The 12,780-nt window shown below is 29.4% G+C and overlaps 1 long non-coding RNA gene across 1 annotated transcript; it reads right to left on the reverse strand.

Moving 5' to 3' along the window:
* Window positions 1–2,642: 2,642 nt before the first annotated feature.
* LOC145977629 (uncharacterized) lies at window positions 2,643–4,145 on the reverse strand. Its single transcript, XR_014440594.1, has 4 exons — window positions 3,907–4,145; window positions 3,493–3,603; window positions 3,161–3,291; window positions 2,643–2,965 (listed from the first exon to the last, which is right to left on the reverse strand). It is a non-coding gene; the product is annotated as an uncharacterized LOC145977629 (long non-coding RNA).
* Between the last annotated feature and the right edge of the window lie 8,635 nt (window positions 4,146–12,780).

The following is a 12,780-nucleotide window of genomic DNA, read 5'->3' on the forward strand; positions in this document are numbered from 1 at the left end:
GATAATGAGCCTTTCGATTGCTGAAGATTAATTTTTAAATTTTTAGAACGTATTTTATTAATTTTTAAACATATTGAACGCAGTTATTTATAAATTTTCAAACGCGTATGCTGTTATTTATTATCATTTTTCACGAAATGTATATACAATCTATTGATTCAATAGTTATCATATTATAAGAAAATGATTTAGCATAGGGATTGGAATAAAAAAAATTATATCAATATTGATTATATTTAAATTAACAAAAAACAAAAAGATGCTGCCAACAGTACATGGTGTTTCCAAGCAGTCACCCATCTAACGAAAAGGCATGGCAGTGTCCCCCTCCGACTTTAATGAGCTTTTGATATGTTGTTTTCTAGACAAAAATAAGGGACACATATTTTTTATACGTGCCCATACGCGTGTCTAGGGGGTAAAACACTCCTTTGAAAAAAATCGATTTTTTTCTTTCGAGATAAATATTTCAGAAACTATAAGAGATAGAAAAAAGTTTTCAAATTAAAAGTTAAATGCCCATATAGCACATGATATTATTCGAATATTCTACACCTATACTGTGAACATACGTTACAGATGTAACATACTGAGAACATTTCCATAACATCTCTTGTTGTATATTATTTCTCATATATTCTCAGAATATACTTTGAATATCTCTATTATTTCTCGTATATTTTCAGGATACTCTATAATATTGCATGTGTTTCTTCTTTTTGCTGCTACGCGCGCTACCAAACTCGTACTCAATTTTTCATGAAATAGACATAAAGGACTGGTACTAACATAAGTTCCAAAGTTTCTTCTTTTATTCTTTTTAGTCAGTTTAATTTATAACCCTAACAGCACATGATATCATTCGAATATTCTATACTCATACTGTAAATATACGTTACAGATGTAATATACTGAGAATAATCTCATAACATCTCTTGTTGTATATTATTTTTCATATATTCTCAGAATATATTTTGCATATCTCGTATTAGTATATTCTTTCTCGTATATTTTCAGGATATTCTATAATATTGCACGTGTTTCCTCATTTTGCCGCTACGCGCGCCACCAAACTCGTACTTAATTTTTGGTGAAATGGATATAAAGGACTGGTACTAACTCGAGTTCCAAAGTTTCTTCTTTTTTCTTTTTAGTCAGTTTAATTTATAATAAACTGACTTAATTTAAAATTTTTCATTTGTTTAGTAGTTTAGTTGTTCTGGATTCCTTGTTGGGATTCAGAATACTAAAAAGATTATTTTAAATTAAAATGAGAAATAGTGTGTCCGTTTACTGCATTTATTAAAAGTATTTCTATTACATATATGAAATTATATTACAAGATATTCTCAGTATTTACTATTAACCAAAATAGGCGGACATTAGGGCATTCTTAATATATACTTAGTATATCATAGTATGTATCTCGAATGTTCTGAGAATATATGCATTGTACTTTTGCGATATTCTTCGAACATTCTCAGTATCTACATGTGCTGTTAGGGAATAAACTTAATTTAAAGTAATTTGTCTAATAATCTGGATTCCTTGTTGGAATTCAGAATATTAAACAGATTATTTAAAATTAAAGTGAGAAATAATCCATTTACTGCGTTTATTAAAGTATTTCTATTGCCGAGTGTACTTACATAATTGTACATATTCGAGATTATCGAGATAAATATTATTTCAATAAGAATCATTTAATAAACACTAATAGGTATTTTTTAAACGTTTTATATTTATCTATTAGAAATAACATTTTTGTCTGAAACTTTGTTTATAAAGTAAATAATTTCACATTTTTATTTATTTTTTACATGAAGAATCTATTTTTTATTTTACATACAATCCAACTGTCTTCTATATTCATATATAATTTATTAATGTAAAAATATGCTTAAGATATTCTAAAAATATACTCATAATATACCAAGAAATATTCTGAATATATACTGAGTAGATTTCTAAGGCAGACATAGGAACATCCTTTGTACATTCTCAAAATATCATAATACGTATATCGAATATTAGTAGGATATACACAATCTACGTTTGCGATATACTGAATACATACTCAGGATCTACCTGTGCTGTATGGGTGGCTTCAAGAGTACTTTACAACAATAACAAAGAATTTTTATTTTTTTAATTTTTCAAAATACCCTTACCACTAAATATCTTTTTTTAATTTTGAAATTTCTTTATTACCAAGTGAAAGGTTATTTTTTTACGAATTTAACCATATCCCTAACAGTACATGTAGATACTGAGAATGTTCGGAGAATATCGTAAAAGTATATTGCGTACATTCTGAAAACATTCGATATACGTACTACGATATACTGAGTACATGCTATAAATGTTCCTATGTCCCACTTATTATAGTTCGTAGTATATGTTATAAATATCCTGCAGTATATTCATAGAATATCGTCAGTGGAACGTGCAGTATGTTATCGGTATATCTATAGAATGTCACTCAGTATGTTATTAGTATATCATTATTAGTATATTATTAGTATATTGATTAGGATAGGTTAAGTTATATTAATTTGTATTCTGTGTTCAGTAAATAAATATATTTATTTATCTCTTTATAAATTTATATATCATTTATTAAATTAATATTATCACTTTTTATTACAAAGTATCAAAATAAAAATTAATAATAAAATTTATTTAATTTTACTTAAAGCTGTAATTGCACACGTATTGCACCGGAATCCCATACAATATTCGTCTTATATTCGAAACTATATAATTACTTTGTGAATAAAAAGAATACAGAAATAAGAATAATAACAGTCTTTAACTATTAGAAACAAAACTTTAGCTTTATATTCTTTTCATTCTTGTATGTTTCGTGAACGCTCCATGCGCTCTTTAGCATGGGCGAGCCATACTTTTATAGGCGCGGCAATCTGCTCATCCGTCACGTTGACATGTGATCTTCATATCACACCTGAAAAAGTAACATATTCTCATTAGTTATTCCTTAATAAATAAGAACAAATATATCTATAATGTAATTTTAATCAAATAACAAATTAGTATACGCTTTATTTCTAATATGTAGATGTGAAAAATAGTTGAAAAGAAAGCTATCGCACATGGAATTGCATAATTTAATATTTGTATAATTTATTATTGTACTCACTCTTTTTTATGTCCCACTTGTGTGTGGAACTTTCCACAGAGAAATATTACTTCGCAGGAGTGCTCTTTTGGAAATTTCTGTCTTTCTCTCTCTCTCTGTTTTCCTTCTCCACTCCCTTTCTTGTGACAACGCTGCAACAGAAAAATTTCACATAAGAATATGTTTGCACGTGTCTATTGCTGTTAAAAGAAAAAAATATGTAATGTACACGTAACATGCACATGTAAATTGGAAGAGAAGCATGTAAGGAACATTATAAAAAGAAAAAAGTAATATGTTTATAATTTAATATTTTATAATTTAATGTTTATATTATAATTTACTATACTTACTCTTTGTTTTATGTCCCACTTGTATGTGGAATTTTCCACAGACAAATATGCAGGAGTGGACTCTCATAAATTTCTCTCTATTGTTCTTTCTCCGCTTCTTTCTTGGCAACGCTGCAACAAAAAAAGAATTTCATATAAGCATATAGATATTTCAAGTTGCGCTTTTTTGACGTATATGTCAAGTTTCATAATAATTATTTAAGAATTACAAGTATTTATATCTCACTAATCTAAAAATTCACAATAAGATAAAGTTTTAAAATATGCGGTTTTGAGGTTATTTGACTTTAAAATATTTTATCGTAAATATCAAATATGAATAAAAAATACAAGTATCTTTAAAACGAAAATATCTTTTATAGAATATGTTGTGTTATAGATTTAATACATTTTGAAAGAAATAATAATGATTACCTGCGATTAATATGTGAGAAATCACATGGACGTTTTCACCGATCACCAATAACGTAAAAGGAAGAAAGACACTAGCGCCGACAATACGGGAATTACGTAATCAAAATGGTATCGCTATACAGGGTGTCAGGGAAATTTTAGCCCATACGAAATAAGGAGGCAGATTGGCTCAAATTAAGAAGAAAGGACTTGTACTGTTTTGTGATATTCGCAATAATTAACGAAAAATTAAATAAAGAATATCGGCCAATCTGCGTGAGTAGAAGCGCGCGGCGACGAGAGTCGTCCCACTGTAATCCTATACTAGGCGTGCGGCGAAGTGATGGGCGGATCGCTCTCCGAGACATGATGGTGGCGTGCGATATATCGCAATACTGCGCCGAAAAATGACCCGTCCTTTTAGTGACGAGAAAATGATGCGCTATCATTTCCACACCACCTTGCGGTAGATAGCATGGTGCGCTTTTTTTATAGTGGTTTCCCCCATAGGCCTATTCCACTCTCAATTTAAATATTTGTGAAAATTGTTCAAAATGCCGTTACTGTGCGCTGAATGTATCGTAAATGTAAAAAATTGATGATGACAGTACCTTCACAAAAATTGATCCGTGGTTGAAAATCTCTCGATAAAATGTGTTGCACATGTTGGTAATGATACGAGCGTAATCCGTTACACGTAAAGCGTGATGTACCGCGTATCGCGAAAAACCAAATTCATGTGCCACACGACGCACGCTAGTTCCAGGATTTTCATAAAATGCTTCAAGAATCCTTTCATCATCTCATACACGAAGACGCACTGCTGGACCGATTATCCCGATATTATGCACGATACCCAGTTTCACATAATTATTGCACAACTCGTAAAACTGTACGTTCACTTGGCTTTCGTGCACGCCCGGAAGATCATTCCACGTAAATTACGGCCGCGCGATAAGTATTTTCTCCCGCTAGCCCGTATGCCACAATCAGTGGCATACGGGCGAGTGTAAGCGTACATGTGAGCTCGGCGCCTGCGCATTATGATTACACTCACATGTCCGCTCAGCTGTAGTACATACAAGTCCTTCCTTCTTAATTTGATACAATCTACCTCCTTACTTCGTGTGGGCAAAAATTTCCCTGACACCCTGTATATATACATGAAATTACTCGGGAAGGTGTCCTTGACAACATATGTCAAGGTCAAGGTCATCGGCGTATAGGCCGCAATTGTCTAGTTTTACCAAAATCAATTTTACTAAATAAATTAAAATACTTGTATAATTTAATATTCCGCGTTAATATATATTTGATAATATATAAAATATTTCGGCAATGAATTATCAATAACACGGTATTCGACTTTGGCAATATAGAATATAAACAGTAGCGCGCTACATTACGACTTTGTCATCATTCGCACGATGACTCTCGAGTAATAAAGTAGTGATGAGAAACGCTTCGTATATTGTAGTTTTTGTACTAAACACGATTACGATTAGTATCGAAACATAATTTGCTATTAATATTAATAATTAAAAATTAATTAACATTTGATAAACGACAGGAAACTGTATCGCAACGATAAATATTTATCGAATCGTAATCATTCATTACTGCGAATAAAAATTGAAACAGGGGATACATGAAAGGGGACAAGAGAATTAAATATATTATGATATTTTGATCATCAATGCTTATTACAATATTTCTTTAACAATATTAGAATTAAATATATTTCGACCAATGCTTTAAATTTTCTCAATCCTGGTTAACTAAACAATATACAATTTAATCGAGAATCGATTTAATGTGATAGGAATCCAACATATTAAATAATCACATCGATGTTTGCAATTTTTACGGACAATAATTATTATTTTAATACTTAGAGTCACAAATATATTCCATCCGTGTTACTTTATCATTCTACTTGACAATCTAAATATAATTTGGAGGAGGGGATTGTGAGAGAACACGAAGTAAAACAATCGAATTATAGATACAAATAATTAGCATAACGAAAGACTTCATGATGAATAGTTTAATAAGTAATCAATTAATCTTAATCAATAAATTCAAATACTTCTATAATTTAATATTCCTCGCGCAAATATTTTATATTACAGAAAATATTTCGGCAACGAGAGAATTATCAATAACACCGTGTTCGATCTTAATAAACAGTATCGCGCTATTGTTAATATGTTACATAGCTTTATTATCATTCGCACAGTGACCTTGAGTAGTGACGTGAGAGACGTTTCACATATTATCAAATTCTTTCTCTGAACACAATTGCAAGTGCAACGAGGAACTTTTCGTGAATGAGTGTAAGTGCAACGAGGAATTCAAATGAGTGCAACGTGGATTGAAGTGCCACGAGGAAAAAGCGAAGAAAGCAAAAGAAAAAAGGAGGTTTTGGAAATGGATGGACCAATGAGAGATATGATGTAAGTCATTAATATAAATTATTTCTCACATTCATTATTTATTATATTGTTGCGTCCCCTCGTTCCGTCCCGCTGAATGTATTCGTCACCCGTTGAATTCTTTCGAAGAAGATCGTTTTCGCGCGCGTTGTCAAGATGTTATAAACAACGACTGTCAGAGAGTCTGAGCCCAGCTGTCAAGCTGTGCGAACGCGCGTCTATTTGTGATCCGTTTTACGATTATTCTGAATTATTGTATGTTACTCGCGGTTTATTTTTAAATTCTTGTGCACCTTAAATCGCGTTATTATTTACGAGTGCACGAACGTAGGCGTATGCCGATTGCGCGCATTCGATATATATCGTTTCGCGGACGCAATAATATATAAATTATTTATCATTAATATATATTCAAAATATACATATTTCACGTTTCGTTTTATTTCTTTGATAGTGATTTTAAATTGTAACATATATAATACATACACTTATAAAAAATATTCCATTTTATTTTAAAATAATTAAAACATTTATAAAATTTTTTATTAATTAATATTTTCAGATACTTCTTATGTTTTATAAAATATTTCATATTAATATATTTATTTAAATATTTCACATATTAAAAAATAGAAATTTTTTTATTTATAGTATTACTAAAAGTTTATATCTAAAAAATATAAATTATTTTGTAATTACGCAATTTATAATATTAAAATATATATATTTAAAAGTAAAAATGTAAAAATTAATTGCGCTCAATAATTAGTTTTAAAATCAATTATTTTGAACATTGCTTTAGATAATAGATTTTCTTTTATCTTTTATATTTTTATTTATCATTTATATTTGCGAATTTAAATTTATGTACTATATTACAAAATAAATTTCAAATTATGTATTATATTATATATAAAATTATATATAATATAACCCTCCCATTAGGTACACCTTGTCCCGGTGGGAGGGCTTAGTATTTGGATGGTGCCTTGAGGTTTATTTTAAATTTTTCTATTTATGATAAATCTTAAGGTGCCTGAATGGAAGCTAAGTACCCTTTCGCGTCGTCGGTGCCATCAACGTGCCGCGGACGGCAAGCGCTTTGTTACCGCGTTTTCGCGTTGTAGTATTCTCGCGTCGTCACGTTTTCGCGAAACTTTTGGACTTTTTCATATAAAATCCCAATTTCATTTATTGTCACGAGTCTCTACTTCCGATGCCAATTAACTGGGATGTTTCGAGTTTGCACACGTTGCTATGCAACGTACACTCGCGCTTCGTGCTTCGTGCTTCGTCAAGTGATTCGGCCCGAATTAGTTAGAACTCGATCAATTGCTCGGAATGGTCGTCAATGGGTCCCTTCTCTTTGCTTGTCTACAGCCACACACACTGCGTGTGTTAACCCTGTCGAGGAGTCGAGTGGATTCCCCTAGGCATGATTTTCGCTCGATAAAAGGGGTTGCCTCCCCATTTTCTAAATTGCTGAATGTTAGCATTTGAAAAATGTGGATTTCCTCTTCTTTTGCCGTCTACCAGCCTGGTGTAGCATATAGCAACCGCGGGAGGCATAACATGTCCGGGCGGAGCAACTGAAATCGTGCTTAGCGGGTCCAAGTTCGATACGAGATAGGATAATTATGCGCGAAAAAGAATTGGTGAACTTCATTTTCTTCTATTTCCGTCAATCGTTTTGTCTTCTTTCCAGTTTGGGCTTAATCTTTGCTCCTTGTATCGTTGCATTCCCGACCTGTTGGCTTGAAGCTGAAATGGGATTTTCGCTCGTACCGAAACCGGAAGTGCCGTTCAAAGTATATACATATTAAGTATATACATCGCGCGATCAAATAGAAAATTTTTTATTGTATCGAAATAGTGCGGACACCGTTAAGTAAAATAGCAAAAATAGCGCGTAAAATAGCGAAAATAGCGATATAAAAATATCGCTCGTGAGTGCGTGAGTGCCGTTAAAAGTATCGCGCGTCAACAACATGAGAGAAGGAGGAGGCCTGGGAGAGAGGAAGGCCTGGGAGAGGCATCTTACATCGGCGGAGCAACCTGATAGTGAATATCTATTATTTATATATTAATTGTTATAAATCGTTAACTTGTTATAAACGAACAATAATTCGATTTTATTATTTAAATGAATTAAAGAGAAAGATTTTTATAAAAACCATATAAAATTTTATATTTAAAAAACAGTTTGAAAAATTTATAAAATTTTTCCATACGTGTTTATCTGCTTATTTTTTTATACATCGGATATAAAATTCCGCGCGGTAAAAATTTTTTTAAATATTAATTGCATTTTGTGAGCATTATTATAAATGAATTTTATATTTGTATGTTATAGACAACTAGCTTCGATAACAACAACTCCGCTGTTGCGCATCAGTGCCAATGAGTGAAAAAAACTTTTATTTAACTTTAAGGTAACGGATTCGTAGAGATTGCAGATGTAGATGTAGATGTAGATTGTAGATAGTAGATAAATCCGTTGCCTTAAAATGGATGAGCTAGAATGGATTAAATTAAATAAATTAAATTAAATAATTAAATTAAATAAATTAAATTAAATAATTAAATTAAATTAATTAAATTAAATTAAATAATTTTAATAACTTCTTTCGAACTTATGCTTTGCATCTATTGCGAAAATATATGGAAGTATTAATTAAAAAGGGAAGAGATCAAGAAAAGATTTTTTTGTAAAGATTTTGTTTAATTTATTAAATAAAGGATACGCATTAACAATTATCAATTTTATTAATTTTTGATGCTAATTTATTCTTATAATACGCACTTATCTTCTAATTGCTCATAGCTCATCCATCGTAGAATTTGTTTGTAGATATTGTTTTTAAACTTTACTTTATTAGAACAACACAGGCGCGCGCATAGCGCGTTTGTTTATTTGTTTGCGCGCTGTTTATTTATTTTGTTCATGTAAGAGCCATTGAGCTCTTACATGAACAAAATAAATAAACTCTATATTAAATTTTAATAAAATGAAATAATATATCTTATTTGTCTACCCTCTTACACACAAATTCTCAAAATACGCGCGATGGCAGCCGTTCGAGGCAACCACGAATCGAAGTAAATAACTCTCATCGATATTGAATAAAATGCATTTATCTAGGAAGTATCTAGAGATCATATCATCAATTTTGTCATCAATTATATCGCATAAATACTCCTATGAATAAAATTGTTGATAAAAGGATATAAATTCTATGGAAAAGTAATAAATAAATCCATTTATAGTCACATTTCATCAGATACATTAAACAGATACATATCCTAAAAATTTTAAACAGCATAATTTAATTTGAAGCCGTTTTCCAACAAAGTAATATTAATGAATTAAAAAAATTACTATAATTATTTTTTATCTGAACTTTGCATAGTTCCTATTAATTTAATTATATTTCTTTTATTTAAATCTAAATTTAAATATTTGTCATCATCAAAATTTATAATGTTATTTTTTAATTTAAATGTGCCATCAGTAATTGATCTTTATCTTATTCTTTCGATTATTATTCATAATGGATGTAAAATTTCATTTATGCTTGTGGAATTGTAAAATATATACAATGTAATAATGTATATAAAAATATATTAAATAATTTTAAAATTTAAAATATGTTTAAAATTCACTATTATCACTATATCACACAAATATCCAATATACCAATATTCAGAAATGATATGCTTGATTATAAACTTTTGATATCACTATACTTAGAAAAATGTTTAAAATAGTCAATAAATATCGTAGAATATCGTAATAGGTAAAATCGACCTATTGATTTTCATCTATTATATCACACGAAGTACTTCTCTGAATAAAACAACCGAGGAAAGGATATAAATTATATGAGAACCTAATAAATAAATATCTACATCAATAATATTTTATTACAAACATTTAACAGACATATAGTCAAAAAATATTAAATTTACATCAATAAAATTTAAAATGGAATTTGAAGCAGATTTTCAAGAAGTTCTAAACGCAGCTATAGCCGAAAGAGGAGAGAATGAAGAAATTGATGAATTAATAGACTCTTTAACACCTAAGGAAATACTGGATAGAATTCAAATTTTTGATTCGACAGTGTTAATATTCTTCATGGTTATTATATACAAACTATTATACAGATTATATATACAAATATTATACATATTACATTATATATATTTCACACACACACCCACCCACACACACCTACACACACACACACCTACACACACACACACCTACACACACACACACCTACACACACACACACACACACACACTCTCTCTCTCTTTCTCTCTCTCTCTCTTTTAATTTATTCATTTCAGTTTTAAAATCATATATTCTAAATAAACTTTATAAATAAATTTTTCCCAATAATAATATATAATAATAATAATAATAATCATAATAATGATAATGATAATGATAATGATAATGATAATGATAATGATAATGATAATGATAATGATAATGATAATGATAATGATAATGATAATGATAATGATAATGATAATGATAATGATAATGATAATGATAATGGTAATGGTAATGGTAATGATAATGATAATGATAATGATAATGATAATGATAATGATAATGATAATGATAATGATAATGATAATGATAATGATAATGATAATGATAATGATAATGATAATGATAATGATAATGATAATGATAATGATAATGATAATAATAATAATAATAATAATAATAATAATATTGTGTTTTATTTTCAATAATTTCATTCTTTCTAATTCTTTAATTAATGTATGTATTTATTTTTTAGTTATAGTGTTCATGTCACTACCTAAATAACATAGTTAATGCAGATTCACTTTTTATTATGGTTATTTTTTATGTTTTTCTATGATTTATTTTTTCAAATGCACTATTTCTTTTGTGTACAAAAAGAAAATATATAATTTTATAATTTTATAATTCTTATACAGTGAAGTAATCGGTTATGTTGATGGCATCGATGCGTCTCGTATTGTTGGTAGAAGCCCACAATATAAATTTTTTAAATTTTATCTAAACAATGGAGCCGGAAGAAGGATACAGGTTGTCGCGTGGAACGAAGATATAGATCGGATTGAGCATTTTATTAGTTCAAATTATGTAATTTTTTTTGCAATTTTGTAATTTTTTTAATTTTGTATTTTTTTATAATTTTTTTTATCGTAATTTTTTCTTTTTAAAAATTTTTTTTTGTAATTAAATGATTATATTTTAACATTAATATAATCTTGAATAGGTTCTTCATTTAGATGGAGTACAAGCGAGAATGCCCAAATTGAATATATACAACAACGGTAATGTACCGTATGAATTATTAATTAGAAAAAACACATTGATTAATAATTTGGGAAAATATAATCCTAAATTTGTATCACTTAATCCGCAAAAAGTTTTATTAAGTGAGACTATAAATACTTCCGAATGTATTAGTAAGTTTTATGTGCGCCTATTATTTTAAGCGGTAAATGTTTACTTTAGGTGACACAGCACATAAAAATTTTATTTTGACATATATTGTAGATAATACATTCCTAAGTAATACACTATTTGAATTTTGCAGCGATCTCTTTACGTTCCTGAGATATGCGATTTCGAAATTTCATACTTATATCATATTTTCATTATATCCTAAACATGTTTATATTTTTTGTTTACAACATTACCAAGGTCATCTTTCCGAATGGTTCCACATGGGTTTGCGACTTTCTATGCGAAACGAGGAATCATAGATCTCGTTTCACACTGACTCCGGGATGGTGTAGGGTAGACCTCGTTTCGCATAGAAAGTTGTAAACCCATGTGCAACTATACAATAATAGACCTCGTTTCGCGCTGACTCAGGGGTGGTGTGGGATGAAGGGATTGGAGGTTAAGGTAAATTATTAAAAAAAATATAAACACTCAAGTAAAATAAAACATGAAACCGTGACGAACAAATGTAAACAAAAAATATAAAAGCATAAATAGAATATAACGAAAAGATACAAGTAATTATGTTAATTTAAAATCGTATATCTCGTGAACGAAGTGAGACCGCCGTAAAATTCAAACAATGTTTTACTTAGGAATGTATCCTCTACAATATATGTCAAAATAAAAATTTTTCGTACTGTGTAACTTAAAGTAAAAATTTACTTTTTAATCTTTAAAATTATTTAACATATTTTTAACATTACATACAGGGTGTCCCATTTAAGTTGATAATGCGAAATATCTCAAAAACAAAGCGTTGAAGAAAGAAATGTTTTAAACAAAAGTTAACTGACTTTAAGGGGGCCATAAGATGATGTCATTGATTTGACCTTGAAAAGTTGTTTGAAGGTCACGCGAAGGTCACCTTCAATTTTTTAAACAGAACCCCCTATTTTTTATTACTTATTCTTATAGCTTATCTCGAGAGCTTTCCAAAA

This window comes from Camponotus vicinus, unplaced genomic scaffold (assembly GCF_025532165.1).
Source record: "Camponotus vicinus isolate PSW18456_S1 unplaced genomic scaffold, iyCamVici1.0 SCAF_1, whole genome shotgun sequence".
Lineage (NCBI taxonomy): Eukaryota > Metazoa > Arthropoda > Insecta > Hymenoptera > Formicidae > Camponotus > Camponotus vicinus.